The 18,182-nt window shown below is 39.9% G+C and overlaps 1 protein-coding gene across 1 annotated transcript in view; it reads left to right on the top strand.

The window, feature by feature from the left end:
- The window catches only part of LOC145999035 (diacylglycerol lipase-beta-like), an 80,840-nt gene that overhangs the window by 12,228 nt on the left and 50,430 nt on the right, over positions 1 to 18,182 (top strand). The window lies entirely within an intron of this gene.

The following is an 18,182-nucleotide window of genomic DNA, read 5'->3' as shown; positions in this document are numbered from 1 at the left end:
TGGAGAAGTGCGACGACGTTTTGCAACGAAATTTCCTGGTGCTCCCGTTCCACATAGGACCACTATATTACACCTCTCGTAAAAAAAAGTTTAGAGTAACAGGGTCAGTTCTGAATAAATAAAATAAAAGTGGAAAGAAAAATGGGGAAATCTTAAAAATAAAGTATACAAGACAATCCGCACACCATCCGTGAGTTAAAAGAGAGTATTGTACGATAAATCGGGAGAATTACAGTAGACAAACTTGCACGTTTAAATGCCAATTTCCTTCGGAGATGACAGGAATGTATTGCAGCAGAGGGACATCATTTTCAACACCTTCTGTAGTCAAGGTTAGTACACAATATGAAAACTAAATTTTAATAGCCGACTCTAGCGACTGTCGCGGACACGTTCACCGAGAAAGACAAGCGCTGATGCCGAGCCGCTTGCCGCCGAGTCACGTAGCGAATGTCAGGGAATGTTCTGTATTATGATTAACAGTTATTAACATTTTTCTATCCTTGGTCTGCTGAAAGTTAAACCCCTCCAATTATTTCTCTATATATGCTAGCGATGGCCACAATATATCATTTCAAATTATTCGATATCCGTTTCGGATGCAACAGATAATCCGAATAATTCAGAAATCTGGATAATCCGAATATGCGTAGAATTCGGATAATCCCAATATATCCGTACACAACCATGATCACGTGGTATGTACTAACCAATCAAATAAATATTGAAAACAAGTCCGTAGCTAGGCAGAGCCAGGAGGGGCTCAGCCCCCCTGGAACTGCCGCAAGCCACTGCCATCAGCCACCCCCCTGACATTAGGTAAACTATTTTGTATAATTTGTTTGCACTGAAGAGTGACAGCTCACAACTTTAAGGATAAATCCACAGAACATGAAGAGCAGCTATTACATTCGCTCATCTGGTTTATGAGCTGAAGTCTATGTACGAGTAGCTGCAAGTATTTAGAAGATTATCTAGACTTTGTAAGTTCTTTCACAGGGGAGCTTCTTTAGCTGTACCTTCACTGTTACTGTTGCGACCTCCCGTTTAGACAGAAATCTGTGACTTTGATGTCATCATGCAAATTCCGTTCGCATCTGCATCTAAGGTCAACAGCTACCAAGTTTTGGGAACGAAGGGGAGTTTCATTGCTTCGACCGGGGATGGAATATACTGATTGAATATTGTGCATTTTTTTGTGTGTGATATAAATATCTGCATCATCTAAAGTAGTATGTAGTGTGTAAGGGATGATTTCAGTACCAGTCAATTAACACTTCCAAAAGATGTTTTAAAAGGTGTAGAAAATGTAGTATCTGTGTGATATTTATAAATTTTATGTTACTTAATGACCCTCCCGTACACAATTTACCTTAATTTAATACTGTTAAATTTTTGGAAAAATGAACTTGGTTTACACAGCCCCCTGAAAATCTATAGGCCCCCCTTCCTGGAGATACTATCTACAGGCCTGATTGAAAGCAGCAGACAGGCATTTGTTGAATCTTCTGAACTTGAACACAGTCATTCTTGCACTACAACGTCTACTTTGTTGAACACAATTTCCTTGCACCATCCTGACACTGAGATGCACCTGTACTACATCTAGAGTGCGCGTCAAATATCCTGCATATGGCCTTGAACGGTTGAACAGCACCAGCGAATCACAGACGTGCGGCGTTGCCTAGTTCCGTGACAAGGCGTTTCGCTCAACCACGCTGTCTGTTTTCCGTGTGAGATTTCGACATGGCACCGCTGCAGTGCGCTGCTATTGGCTATCGCCATGTGCAGGAGATTTGACGCGCACTCTAGTATCATAAAGTGCAGCGAACCAGTCTGGGCACCATTGTGGCACCATGCAATTAACAAATTAAAACTTCACCTCTTACCTTGTTTACATGCAATGCTTAATCGTTGTATGGGAGAAAAGGCATGCTGCAAGTTCGCCATCAAGAACAAGGAAATAAATAAAACCCACCTTTAATAGTGAGAAGTAGATTTAAACATTTATTGCTGACCCTTAGGCCAAAGAGAATGAGAGGCTTTCCAAGTGAATTATCCTCACCACGGAGGGACCTTCCATTGTTATTACTCACAATTTGATAACAAAAATACAAACGTCCTGTTGTAAAAGTTGAGCAATGGATAATGGACACAGAACGAAGAAACACCGTGAGAAACAATTAAGAAATACAGAGCCAGTGTCAAAATTCTTTTAACCTTGAAATCCCTCCACATGTCATGCTTCGGGCGTATACGAACCTTGACTAGGCCTCGGAAAACATCTTTCAAACAATGTTGTTGACTTCAAAGATTTCAATATTTGTTCCTAATTTGGAAGGAATGAATGTACTCAATGAGGAGGGGGAGTGAGAAAAATTTTGCTCCAACATTTTCTTTTCTTCGTTCCCAATCGGGAGAAAAATTTGCAGTGTAAAGATTTAATTTTATGGAGGGCAAACATTGTACTAAAACAACAATATGATTTTAAATTTAAAATGTACTGGGATTGTTATGGAAGGACGTATTTAGATGTCGTTACAAGGGCTCTGGACTCCCCCCGAAAAAGTTCCTGTGTAAGGGTATTCTAAAATTGCTCAAATTGCTTGTCTGCCGTTTTCTATGTAATATGTGACTTATTGTCACCGAACCCGAACCTTTAACTTTTGTAATTGCATCTGATGTTGCCGAATTGCCATAAAACACGAACAAATCTTCTAATGATTTTATCACTTCTATTTTGACATACTGTGTATTTTCTTTCCTTGTCTGAGTAAAGAGGAAACTCTGTAACATCCGCTGACTGCATTAAGGAATAAAACGTGGCTCTTAAGCAGAAGAAGGCTGATTTGCAAATCTGCTGAACTGTAAATCCGTTAATCCGCCATTTTCCCAATATGGCGGCCTTACCGTGTGAATGGTCAGCAGCAGAGGCGTCTCGTGAACGCATGCGGTGCATTCTGCGCATGCGTCAGTTGTGGGAAAAAGGACAGCTTGCTCTGCGACGACATTCATGAACATTTCTACATTCTAATTTCTTCATATAGGAGAAGTATTTATTTTACACGAGAGCGTTGAACTAAGCTTATATTACATTTCCTGGATCTGAAGTGAAAGAAAGTAATAATTCTTTTCCCACAATTGACGCATGCGTCACTTCAGATCCAAGAAATGTAATATAAGCTTAGTTCAGCGCTCTCGTGTAAAATAAATACGTACTTCTATATGAATACAATAGAATGTAGAAACGCTCATGAATGTCGTCGCAGAGCAAGTTGTCCTGTTTCCCCACAATTGACGCATGCGCAGCATGCACCGCATGCGTTCACTAGACGCCTCTGCTGCTGACCATTCAGACGGTAAGGCCGCCATATTGGGAAAAAAAGGCTTTAAAAGTTAGGGGCAAATTTTACTCATGAAGTTTATATTGTGTGACTTCTCACAAAGAAAACTATACATTAAAGCTGTAGATCCATTTATAATTTGGATTAAATGGTAGAATATAAAAATATAATCTGGTTCCTATATTATACACTATTTTTTTTCGATCTAATGTTTAATCCTGCTAAGGAAGTAAAATTCATTACCACTATATACTATTTAAATTATATATTTGTAGGATTTCGGGGGAGCTTCATCCTCCTTAGCCCTCCCCCTGGCTACGTGCCTGGTTCGATATGTTGTTATTACTGTTATAGAGAAGTTATGTACCAAGTTTCAGCTTTCAAAATTAAGGATATTTATTCCTTAAAATAATATAAAATTCAACATGTACGTTCCAAATATATGTAAAAAGTTTACACCTTGGCACGAAGCTGAAATATGTACGATGAAGCGGGTTGAATCACAATATATTTTCTTTGTAATTTATTTAGCCTACCTTAGCTCGTTCCAAGTCACTTTTGGTACTACAGTCCAGCAGAATTAACTTGAGAGAAATGGCCGCTCTGTGAGTGAAGCAACTGCGCTTGAATTGGCTAGAGAGGGGGACTTCCCGCTGTAACGGGCCAACGGAAACTCTAATATTCTTAGCAGAGTTTCCGTTGGCCCGTTACAGCGGGAAGTCGCCCGCTCTAGCCAATTCAAACGAAGTTGCATCACTCACAGAGCGGCCATTTCTCTAAGTTAATTCTGCTGGACTGTAGCTAGGTGCACCATATTTAATCCGTTAGATGAAGAAAAGGAAGAAGTGGGGGGAGGGGGCAGATCAAGTAAAGTGTTCATTAAATCTTAAGAAAGTGACTAGCAGTAATACGACTTTAGTCGACACGCTGTCGTAATTAAATGCTTCATGGCCATTGTAACATGATCTGCGGGGCGGAGGAGAGGAGGCGCCATCGGCCTTGAGGGACATTGCTGTCTTTACTTATATAACTTGATATAAAAATGAATTTGATGTAAAAATTTCATATATTCGCTACAGGCAGATTGATTTTATTGTATATTATCATTAACACTTTAAAGACACTATTATTTGCTTTAAGGATTATGGACCATAATGTGTAGGATATATTTACATATATTTACATTGTAATATGTCATATTACGATGTAAACATATTGTACACAGGTTATGCTACCTGGAAATGCAGCCAGTATAATCTAATTCTCGGTAGGAACTGTGTTGAATCGTCCTTACCTTACGTGATTGGCTCTTCATCCATCTCATCATGTAACCAGTGGCGACGATTAGGGAAACGAGGGGGCAATTACCCCCACTTTTCGTCACTTTTGCCCCCGCACTATGCTAAACCTTATCTACAAAGGTAAATACACTGTCTTTGCCCCCAGTTTTCGCACCTTGCCCCCCCCCCCGATTTGGAACCCAATCGCCGCCACTGCATGTAACCCATTCACCCCCATCGTTGAGATTAACCAAAACTTGAAAAAAGCGACGTAAAATAAGCTGATTCAATCAATCATTATTACAAATGTGCAGTGTACATTACAATTCTTATGGTGAATTTTACATGCGTTTCTACTGGCATTTCACACTCAACTTATCGTCATTTGTATTTAACATATTACATTCTAAATGAAATACGTACCGGTACATATAAATTCTGATTGAAGCTTTTAACGTTGGGCAGGTTACAAAATGACACAGGCTCAAAGTGAAAACAATATTTAAAATATTTCGAGTGCTAATTGTTACTATATTTCAAGCCTAAGTGTTGTAACTGTTTTTTGTCCAGTTGTCAAACTCAATTTATAACGCTAGGTAGGCTTATTGTCCAACGTAACAATTTCTGCATGTTCGATAACAAGTGGAATTGTTGAATGCCTCGCGTCAGTTGAAATTTGCGACTGCTTGGAATGGATCTATAATGACCTGTCAGTTCCACACTCTTAGCTCTTCTGCTGAACCGTTAAAGATATTCACACAGACGTTTTCAAATAATATTGGCTCTATTTGATACTTGCAGAAGTGTTGCCAACTATGTTGTTTTCATTGGATATTAGCAGGGGATATAATATCGCAACAAATTTAATATACATACTTTTTTAAAAAGCTTTCAGGAAGTTTCGAAATGCAGATGGAGTTACTTTTCAATATTTTTCTTAATTGTATATAGTACATTCAATTTCAAGATTACAATAATGGTTCAAAATAGAGTTAAACTTAAGGAATCATTAGGCCGATTTGCTTTGTTTACACTTGCATCTTGCATTAGTGTTAAAGACGAGTTTAAAAGTTTAAAAAATACCATGTAGTATGGGTGGGTTGTAGACAGTGTGTAAATGATAGAATTTTTAATAAAGACTTTCTTCGCAGCACTATAGATTCTGAATATTATTAAACATTTGTTGTTGTTAAAATTAATTTTAAAATTAAATAATTTCCAAAATAAATCCCCACAAATTGCACGTAATGCCGCGCCAGTATGTTGTTCTTAAGTTTAATTTTTCTCGCTCTAATTCGGGGGCCTTCACCCCACTATCCCACCTTTTCTAAGGACGTCCCTGGTTCTACTATAGTTTTTTGAGATAGGTCCTTTTTCTGGATTTTCCGGTTTTGCTTATGTATCGGCCAAATGTAAGGCACAACATACCGGGAAAGGTGCCAAACTTATATCGCCAATTCTGAACACGCGACACAGACGTTATCACATCATGTGATTATTGGAAGTCACGAGGGAATGAGTTGTGTCCTTCAAGTGGTCATTTATTGTAAATTATATCCGGGTTCTATCGCGAGAAAGATAAGGTTTGTTTACCAGTTCCATTGATTAAGAAAGCAGTCAGACTGCCATGTGATTGCACTATCCATGTCTAGTTTCACTTTTTCCAAGCCTGGTAATGTTTGCTGGTGGCTTACTCACAGCATCGCAAACATAGGCTCTGAAAGGTACAAAGTACGGACTTGAAGTATGTTCTAAGCGGAAGTGACGTCACCTAGTACAGTTCGAAAGCGTCAAGAACAGAAGTCCGCAAGTGCACAGCTTGCAGCACAGACGGGAGCTGACTAGGTCACGTGATTTCCACACTCGTTGTTCAGCAACACAGGTTACATATACGTTATGGGCCATCTAGTTCTTGGTGAAAGTTCTTATAATGTGTAGAAATGTATGTGTACGAACATTTGAAAATGCTATGTGATTTCTATGGTGAGAAACAAGTATTTAAAACGTGGGGAAAACAACGAGTACTAAGTTTTATCTACTGATTGTATTTGGCGCTGCAGTCGAAGTGCAATTCGAAAGACTTTCACTTCCAGGCCACGACTTGAATACCGCACTCCAAGACCATACTCGGGGGATGCTCGCTTCAAGTACGGTTTTGCACCTTTCGGACACGGCCATAGTTTCAGGATGAATCGAGCCGATGAGTCGCCTTATTTCATACAAGAAGGAACGAGGGGTGTAAGGCAAGCCCGTACCCAAGGAGAGACACAGTGTCACACTTCTTATAATATAGAACTTAAAATTTGCAAAATGTTTACTTAAATCTTTGCATTCCAGGAGTGTATCTCAATTGTGCTATACGGGTCTCTTCTAATAACGCCGGTACCTCTATGGTACAATTGTGACGCAATCTTCTGATGACATCAGAAATACGTCACTACATCTCTTCATTAAAAGGTTGTGAAAGCGAGAAGGTAGGTACGAAAATGTACTTTGTATACCTCGGTCGCGCGAGGTCAAGAAAGATAAATTACAAATGCAAATTTATATTGTTTTTATTCACTTCCGGCAGCCACGAGCCAAGCAAGATCAAGTTAATTTGCGTATATTTGCAAGATAAACCACAGAATAGTGCCTCACACCCTTATGCTTATCAGCATGGCATTCTGTGATCAGGGTATTCCAGCCAGATCAACCGGTACGTATTGCATCGGGACGAGGCATCTGGTTCAGGATTGATCCCCAATGCTTTCAGTGATACAAATTTTGCGCGAAATTGCATAGTGTCACTTAATCCTTGTCCCCATAGGCCGACCTCCGTGGCGGAGTGGTTAGCACATCGCGCTACGACGCCAGGGGTCCCGATTCAAATGCCGGCCTGGGGATGGCTGTTCTTGAGTGTCCCTTCATCAATTTCATCATATCATCATTCATTCCCATCTTCGCGATTAGCCAGAAGTGGCAGAAATGTCACCATCCAAATATCGGCTATAGTTGGAGTCCTGATTCGAACGCCACTTTACTTCAATGAAAGTTCCGAAAGATCAGTTTTCAGCGTCCGTTAAGGAACTGACAGGACTTGTCAAGTCCACATGGTGTAAATGAGATGTAGCCAGTTCAGTTTAAGGTTGCGGATATCTTTGCTAGGAGGATGTGTTATATTGTGTTCTGCTATTTATTAAAAACAACAACAACAAAAACAATGTGGAGACCTTTGGAGTGAAATGCTGTCGCAGTTCGTGTTGGATGTCTAAACACTACAGTTAAAAGTAACACTAGCGCTTTCTCAGAAAACAGGTGCTGGCACGAAACCAGATACACGTCCGATCGGCTTCCTCTCCAGCTATGTCAAAGATACCGAACTGGCGATCGAATCAGGACTTCAACTATAAACCATCCTCTGTCAGGTATATCTATGTTGATATTGCCTTCCCGTTATTATGGCTTATCTTCACAAGTTATTGACGCCTATTGCTGTTGTGTATTGCTGCAGTTTAGGGCTGTGCGATATCGATTTTTCAATATCGATTGAATATCGATATCGAGTCGATATATCGAATATTGAAAATATCGACGTCGATAACGATAATATCGATATCGAAAATACCGATATCAACACTACCGAAAATACCGACGATCCAGACAATACCAATATCGACAATCGCGAAAATACCGACACATCTGTATCTTTTTTTCGTCCCTGTCCACTTCTGGAGCTGTCGAAACTATGCATCAAACAGAAAAATGTCATTACAAGATATTTTGTGCTGTGTATATGCTGTATATCGAGGCGACACCAAGAACGAGATCATTCACAACTTGAGACAGAGACTTTGCCAAGTATTGTCTCGTATCGTATCAATACCATCCATATACGTGGGCACACAAGGGTAACCATCAAGTTCTATAAAGTAGGAAGCTTGTTCTTTTTATTGGTTGTTGCTCTATTTGCTTTCCATGTTAATCAGAGCCAATCTCAGATCATTCACCTCCCAAGTTCTGTCCCCGCGTGCTGAGCTCATTACTTGGCATCCTTATGCTTGACTTAACTTGTACGTAAAGAATGCAACACCACCATAGGTCGATAATATCGATATCGACATATCGAATATTGATATCGACGTAGATGTTTTCGATATCAATATATCGACGTCGATATTTTTACGATATCGACGTCGATATTTTAAAAGTATCGACTGGATATCGATATATCACACAGCGTTACTGCAATTACGCGCCGTTAGACCAGCTCGAACTTGTTATGATCCAGCTCGAGGACAAGGAACCTCATTTTCTAAAAAAAATCTTGTTAGCCTCGATATTAATGCGAGGAAGGAAACTGTTATGCAAGTAGTTGTTTTGGAGAGTGACGCGGGCAGTTCAGGGTTATCAGAATGGATGATCATGCATAGAATTTTTCTTTTATGCCTCGGGAAGCTTAGGAAGTTACGCGCTGTGTGCTTCCTGGATTTTTATTGTTTTTATGCCCACTTCATGGCCGAAAAAGCTAATTGGGACCGGACCTACAGTTTAAATCGGGATGTGAACTACTGAGCAATCTGCCTTCACTGGGGTCGATCCCGGGACACCTAGTTTACAAGTCGACTGTGATACCACTATGCCATCGGTGAGGTCATGTGTTACCTGCATGCTGTTAATTTTTAAAACACGCAAGGTTTGAAGTTCAATTGTCGTTTTAAAGTCCACTTCATGCACAGAAAAGCTAATCGGGACTGGGTCTACAATTTAAAGTGGGATCCGAACCACTGTGCCATGTGCCTCCACCGAGTATCGAACAGAACACGCAAAGTAAATGAAAGCATTCACACTGAAGCCGCGTAAAGGGCTTCTTGATCTGCAAGTCTTCCTTGTGATAAAAACAGCCTTACTGTATTGCAGTTTCAATGAAATTACAAGCACTTAACATGCTCTGGGACCGTAAGCTTTCAAACTTCTTCCCTTCATTCTGACTTTGTTGTTATCTCCATTTGATGAATGATGGCATGATTAATGATGAATGAATTTGATGGCACCGCATCAGTTCATTCAGCTCTGTAAATAAATTATTTAAGAAATTAGGCCATAAACGATCATAAAATTTGTTATTTACTGTAATCATTCTTCAAGCGGACATCAGAATAATTTGCTTAAAAGATAGACTAGTCTTCCCGATAGCATAGTGGTTAACGCGATCACCTTGTAATCAAGGAACCCCTTAATGGGGGAACACTGCACAGTGGTTCGGATTCTACTTTAAACTGTAGGCTCAGTCCCAATTAGCATAGAGTGTATTTAAAACGAACTTTATGCGCCCCCTCATTCCTGTCACGAAATTCTTGTGCATGCTTCTTCAATCATTAGTTGTTTCCGAGATTTGGGTAATGTGGATTACTTGTTGACAGACAAAGTGATGGAAGAAGAACTGGAGATTATTTCTTGATATCTGCAATAGGACGAGTAGGTCATTTGTTGACTCGACTTACATATGAATGGGCCAAATGGGAACGTATAAAGGATACGTTCAGTTACGTCACAGGTCTATCGCTTCGCCAAATTTCGTTAACTTTTCTCTTTTTCCATGAACAAAGGAAAATGGGAATAATTTGCCACGATAAACTAATATTTTCCGCCTTAATACGTAAAAGACAAAATAGTTTTGTGTAGAAAGTATAAACTTAAGAATCTTAAGAGGCGTCTTGTGAACGCATGTGGTACATGCTGCGCATGCGTCAATTGTGGAAAAAAGGACAGCTTGCTCTCCGACGACATTCATGAGCGTTTCTACATTCTAATGTCTTCATATAGGAAAAGTATTTATTTTACACGAGAGCGCTGAAGCTTATATTACATTTCTTGGATCTAAAGTGACGCATGCGTCAATTGTGGAAAAATAATTATTACTTTCTTTCACTTCAGATCCAATAAATGTAATAGAAGCTTAGTTGAGCGCTCTCGTGTAAAATATATACTTCTCCTATATGAAGAAATTAGAATGTAGAAATGTTCATGAATGTCGTCGCAGAGCAAGCTGTCCTTTTCCCCACAATTGACGCATGCGCAGCATGTACCGCATGCGTTCACGAGACGCAAGATTGATAACGAGTATCCAAATCAGAAGGGTGTGGGGCGGGGAGGTATCGTATTCGATGCAGGACGAGCCAAAAGAAATATGATGATGGCCACGAACGCTGCAGAGCATATCGCAAAGTACATGAAATTAGAAAGAACCTTCATAGTGTAGCTTCCATTGCAATATTTCATGTTATGGAACCACAAGTTTCATTCTTTGATGCATACGCTCTTTATTCGTGCCTCCCCGAGGGCGCAGTGGTAGCGTCGTCGCCTTATAATCAAGGAGTCCCGGGTTCGATACCCAGTGGAGGCACTTATCGATTCGAATCAAACTTTAAACTGTAGTTCCAGTCCAGATTGGCCTTTCTGTGCATAAAGTGGACTTAAAAGAAATTCAACTCTTTATTCATTATTCATCACTTATTATTTGTATTGTAGCTTTCCAACATTGCTCATTGCCCTAATGTTTTCCTATAGCTGTGAATACATTAACATGTGTAGGTGTCTAGGTATAGCCCTACGGTTGCAAAATAACTTTCAAAATGTTTTAGTGCACGTGTAGAATGTATCAAATCAATGTATCTAACAGTTTTGTGTAGACCCATGTTGTTCTTACTTCAAGTCAATGCTTGGCTTTAAATACATTTAAACCTTAATACATAATTAGCTTTAAGGTTTTAAATTATACAGGGTGTCATTTTAATGGCTCCCAAGGACCATGGAAATGTATAGAAGACATCAAAACAAACAACATTTCTCAGTAACATTTTCTCGTTGGTGCATCATTTCGGCGCTACAGTCGTTCAAAAAAGCCCGTTTGCCGCCTGAATGCTGGCAACCACACACAAGATTTGATTCCATTTGTGACGTCATATCCCGTCGTGAAGCGATTCGTTCCAGGGTTGCTAGGAACACTCATATTCTGTGAAAAATGACATAGCTACAATCAGCCACATTATGTGCCGTAAAACAAAACTAGAAAACACGCTCTGTAACCTAACAGGAAGTAAGCAAACGATACGAAAAATGGTAGATAGAAAATAGAATTCAAGTGGAAGTGGTCATATCGAATTTTGTCTCAGCTTACAAGTCAAATATTTGCAAATCTAGTTACAAAGTTGGCATCTACAATTTAGTTTATCCACTTCGTCCTTCTGATGCTAGTTGTCTGTGACACACTGAACAGATGACAAAATAGAAATGAAAAAACTCAAAATTCCAAAGGTAAGCAACACATAATAATGTATATTCAGGGCATTGCGAGGCAAGTGACAAGAATGGTAGTAATACAAGCTCCCCGAAGACTGTGTTTATCTATGCACCGGATACACATGTAATAGTTTGCAATTGTGAACAGGGCAGTATATTCGCTACTGATTCATTATTACATTGTTACTGTGGTTGTACGTGTTTTAGCAGTAATGTAACAACGTGAACTTCGGATACTTCCATTATCAGTACAAATGTACCACAAGGCATCTGGACACAAACCTATAGATATCAACCTTGCAACGAGATTTGCAAATATTTGACATGTAGCTGGGCGTAAACAGCCACATGTAAGCTGTAAGTCCAATAAAATGTATTGTTGTTGATATTTGACATGTAGGCTGAGACTAAATCCGATATTGACACTTCATTTTGAATACGTTTTTACCATTTATCATATCGTTGGTTCACTTTCCCCTTCCCCTGAGATGACTGTTGATCTTCTGGCTGGTAGGCTATGATGTTCGGTCTACTGGACGCGTTTCTCTATTCGTTTTACACCTAATCATGTGGTTGGTAGTTTATCAATTTTCACAAAATTTGTGAGTTCCTTGCAACCCTGCTGTGCGCAGGTTCGCCGCAGGAAATAACGTCACAGATACGATCAAATGTTGTGTTGGGTTGCCAGTTTCCAGGCGGCAAAACGGTCTTTTTTGAACGGCTGTAGCATCGAATCGACGCACCAACGAGAAAAATGTTACTGAGAAAAGTTGTTTGTTTTTATGTCCTCTATACAAATCTGTGGTCCTTGGGCGCCATTAAAATGACACCCTGTATATAATTGTTAGTCCTCCCAAAGGAACTTATCAGCCGTTCCTGGTGACAGTTTTTATAAATACTGCCATCCGCCACACCAGCCTCAGCGGATACACATGAGCAAAGTGCAGGGATATGTAAAAATATGAGAATGAACTCTTGTAAGGATCCTTTCGTACTTCAGAACCGAAGGAATCAATGATCGCAGCCGACACCCCCACCGGAAATCCGCAGTCCCTCGTCATTGAGAGTGATTGTGCGTCAATCTGTTGTCCGCGCTTGCGAGAGTCTTTGACTCGCTCCAGACCTTCGCTTCAAAGGCAGGCCCAGCGCTTCCCCTGCACGCTGTGTTAGGCGCGTTGACCAAGGTTCATTGAGTAACCCTCCAAGAAGCGGATTCCAATCGTGGACGAGCTTTAATTCGGCGTCGAACGAATCGTTTCTGCTTTTACTACTCTCGTACTTTCAATTTGCGCGGCGCTGCGTGCAAGGTTTCCAGAATGGAGAAATAAACCGAGGCTGTATTGAGTGAGGTATCAGGTTTCAAATGGTTGCGTAGTTTCATGTTGATTTTTACAATTTCACATACACAGGGTGTTATTTGCAGGGGGTGAGGAGGAATTCCCCATTTGGTTACACCATCTCCCTCTCTGGTTGTGAATATTTGACCCTTGGAGGGAATTAAATAAATCCAGAATTTTCGAAATACGTAGCTCCCCTCCACTGGGAAATTTTCGAACACCACACTGTCCACATACCTAGTGCTCGAAGTGGGGGTGCTATCCCCCAGTTACGGAAATTTGCTTAAAGCATCCCCAGCTAGGATAATTTGTGTTGCTTCCCTCAAATGCTTCCACTCTTAATACGGTTTCTTAAAAACTTAATACAAAATAACCTCGTGTGACTTCATCGAGTGTTCAAAAGTGACAACCAGCATGTAGTCATTATTTTAAGCCCGCATCACACGGAACTGGATTTCCAGTAGGTATGCCCTAGTTGACGCTGGACTGGCTATTAATTTGCTAGTTTTCGCCTCACACGATACTTATCAGCATACTTGTCGCTAGACTTTTGTTCCCATACGAGGGAAGTTGTAATGGCGGCCGCGTGAGATGTAAACAATGAATCACTTCACATTTTAAAAAGCCAATAACTATTCAACCGAGAGGAACAACGTTTCGTATAAAACGTCATTAGGTACAAAACAGTGGCGCCGCTTAAATACATACTTTACAACGTTTACTGTACACGTATGGAAGAATATTTTATTTGTTTCAAATGTAAACACCGTGCACTCAGCATAGATGGTGTAACTCAGCGCGCCTTTCATGCTGTATACGTTATACATTGCTGGAGTAACACTCGGAAACCACAGACAAAAGCGCTCCTTTGCACACTCACAGATTATCTTCACATGGCGAAACTTTGCTCTGATTGGCTGTTCCACAGAATCCAGTCGAGGAAAGCAAGTAGCAATTAGAACATGTCCTATTCCTCCAAACCAGTCAAGCAGTCAGCCAGGCGGCCATGATTGGTACCTAGAAAGTTAGTTCAGCGCCAACTAGGGCATTCCTATTAGAAATCCAGTTCCGTGTGATAACGCTTTACAATCATCGTCTGTATGCTTCAGTGGCGTGCGGTGACATTTAGACTAGGGTACGCAAGAGAAATACGTAAGTGAAATCCTTAGTGGATAATTTACCAAACTTTGAAAACAATACTAGTGGCTGTATCAAATGCATTCATATGCACATAAAAAGAAAATAAAGATTTCTGCACATTTTTTGGTATGTTAAAGGAAGCAGAATTTAAGCTTCCTTTATGCACACTAAAGCTGATTGAAGTTAGTTGAATTGAAATGGGATCTAATTCAGGACATTTTTATATAAAGATATAACATTAAAACGCTACCGGAGAGATTCAGATGTAACACGATAAAACATTTGTATGATATTTTATATACTTGCTTCGCAAATATATTTTCAAAAAACGTGCAGCCCAACAATTCAACCTTGATTAGTTTCTTCATGCAGCGCGATGTACATTGAACGGGAACGAAAGGACATACAAATGTTTAATATCTTAATTAAGGGTTGAGGAAGAAATACACACATAAGTAAGTTTTTTCCTGAAAATGCCTAACATTCTGCTTACCATCCTTCGTAACTCCTGCCTGAGACAAGTCCTCCAATTCAGGAACAGGCCTCTCATTTCGGATTATTTCCACTTTCTTTTCATAACTATATGACGAAAAACCCCTCTCCAGAACGTCATCAGCAACTCCCGATTTCATATCATTTCTATTTCACCTCTTCACCGCACTGACAAAACAATAACAAGAAGAACGAAACACTACAAATTTCACACGCAAGACGGAAGAAACAAAAAACGTCAATCTCTCGCGGTAACAAGTGTCTCCTTCCTCGAAATAGCCACTCACATTTGTAGATGAATGGATCAGGGTTGTCAGTCGACGAGATATTTTGTAGAATGAAGAAATTAAGGAGACTCGTAGAAAATGCATCAGAATAGAATGGTATTAATCCCAACACACTTCAAAAGCTCAAATAAACGTTGGGCAGGGTTCGAAGTCCTGAGGGGGAAGGGAGGGATTTCCCCCACCAATAATCTTGGCCTCAAAAATCCCCACACCAAAATTTCCCGGGGGGGGAGAGTTTTTGTTATAACAATGAGAGATGAAGGATAATATTGAAAACATACACTACCTCTTCCAGAGATCTTTAACAGATCTACACGAATAGCAAAATATGCACAATAGAAGTAAACCAAGAATGCAAGACAAATATAAATATGATGTTAATAGAAAAACTATTGCATAATAAAACGATTCCAACTATTTTTGTAATTTATTGACATCTTTAACCCGTTAGTAAATGAATTAGTTTGCTACTTTATAAATATCTCATGTATATAAAAGTAACAAATTGATTTCTTTCTATGTATTCATTAATAATGCATTTTTAAATATTTAGAAATTCATTATTTTTTTATATTGAATGACATTATAAATATGTATATCATAATTATATTATGTGTATATGTAATATATGTGCGCGTGTGTGTGTAGATTGAGATATCCCCCCCCCCACCACCAATATGATTTTGCACCCTTATGTTGGGCACAATGTAATGTCCATTTACATAACTTTGCAACGTAAGGGAGCGGGAGTACATTCGAATCCCATAGTAAGCAATGTGTTTATGTTTTTTCTTTCGTTCATTTATATCGTCGGGTCAACAGTCAACACCCATCCTTATCATAAGCTGAAATGCAAAGTGACACGAATACAATTTTGATCTCTAGAATGAGAAAGACAGGTACTGAGAATGGGGTGAAACATGCAAATTGTCCATATAATTTCCCTCTGACACATTGACATGACAACGCCAAAAAAGGTTTCAGGTAAAACGCAATGCTCAGTCGATCACTCCATTTCCCTCACCTCCCGATAAACATTTTCTTGCCTTCCGCTCCGATTTCTATGTCAGTAATAAATTTTTATAACGCATTTTTATTGCAACCAAAGCACAGGGATTAATTTATCTAAGCGTGTCTGTCCAATGTTAGTAAACTAAACATTAGAGAAAAAATATATGTTGACTACTACCAACACTGCAGACGCTGCCAAAATCTTGGGTACCCTGGCTTCTTAGAACCATGTGCTTTGAACAGGAAAATGCACCGTGGGATGAGCGCGGGAAGACCCAAACATATGGTAGGGGTTGATCGGAGCCAATGGGGATTGCCCTCCGAATTTCTAGGGTACCCAACAGAGGCAGCAGCTTTTGCTCGTGGAAATCGGCAGAAGCCACGGTGGATGGGGTGGGTGCGGGCAACACCGAACGCACAATCGCGATCATTCGGGCAGACGTTCGGGACTGCCTGGAGGGCCAAGCTACTCCGGCAAGGCAGCAGCGTTCTCGGACGGAAGATAGAATTTCTGGCAGTGGAAGGGGTTTCGGAGAGACGATAGTTGAATTTTCAAGCTCCGAGAAGGTGGGGAAAATTATTATTTTTTCTTACGGTGTTGTGGATACGCAGTGCGTACCTTGCGTATCCAGAATGCACGCCGCTGGTATGCTTCCACTGTCATTACCGTGGTATTTTTTTCCACAGAAAGTATTCCCCACCCAACTCACTACTGGTTGGTTGCATGAACGACCATTAGTTTTGCTCCATGGAACAGTTTGTGTCATTTATCTGCTTCAATACCTTCCCACGTACAAATGCTATACTGTGATTAGATGAAAAAGAGGAATCTTACACAATAACTGCGTGAATGCCAAAATAGTTAACATTCCGAGACGAGATGTGAATATAGCTACTGCATCAATTTACTCAATTTTGACTGTCATTTTCAACAGCGCTTTGTCTCCATATTGCATCATACCACCACCTTTCCCCAAACTTAACCAAGTAACCCTATATGTAGGAATTTCCTCTTCGAGCCCTGTCAATACAATAGGACATTACTATCTTAATTGTTTGATCTTTGTTGTACTTACGGAAATTGTTGCAAAATTTATTGATGTATTTAAAACTCATCTAGATCTTGCATGATCATCTTCACAGGAGTCTGCCAAGGGTGGCAGTTTTGTGAGAGGGACGACAATACTTTAAATCATACCTTGTAAAACTCAATATGCTGACCAAGGCAGAAATTTATTTTATTATAAAACATAAATTAAACGTAACGTTTCAACCTTCTAGCAAGGTCTTCATCAGACTCTGTACCAAGTACAACTGAAACAAGGTACAAATAAGGACGATATATATACACAAAAATAACTCCCCTCCAAACTATTAGAAAGTTGTTTTCCTGGAACATTCCAGCAGGTGGCCTTCCCTTGTCAACTGTAGTTTCACCTGAGAGGCGATTTAGCTAAAACTTTTTCTTTCAGCTGGAAGGTGGTTGGACTCTTTATCTCACGCTCTTTTCCATTTTTCTTCATTCTTCTTTCTTCTTCTCTCCTCTTTCTCTCTTGTCCTTTCCACTCTTTCTAACACCTTCTTCCATTCTTTGTTTAACTTCAGTCCCCCATTCCAGTTCAATTTGTCTTCTTCACCTTTCTTCTCTATTTCCTTGGCTTCCTTCCATTTTCTTACTAGCATTCTCTTCTCCCTTCCTATCTGTTTAGCCTCATCCCACTCTATGTCATGTCCTGTTTCTCTCGTGTGTTTAAATATCGCATTTCTCTCTCTCTTAAGACGTACATCATCCCTATGTTGTTTCAACCTGTCTTTCAGCCTCTTTTTCGTTTCTCCTATGTACACACTCTGACATTCTTTACATTTCACTTCGTAGATAATCCCTTCCTCTTCCTCTTCTCTGTTTTCCTTTTTCTTGTTTGCATTCTTCGCTATTCTTAAGATGCTTCTCCCATCGTCCTGTTTTGTACCCTGTTTCAGTTGTGCTTGGTACAGAGTCTGAAGAAAACC

This window comes from Lepisma saccharinum, chromosome 14 (genome assembly GCF_977018435.1).
Source record: "Lepisma saccharinum chromosome 14, izLepSacc3.1, whole genome shotgun sequence".
Classification (NCBI taxonomy): Eukaryota; Metazoa; Arthropoda; class Insecta; order Zygentoma; family Lepismatidae; genus Lepisma; species Lepisma saccharinum.
The sequence above is the reverse complement of the archived record's forward strand: the minus strand, read 5'-3'. Positions and strand labels throughout refer to the sequence as shown.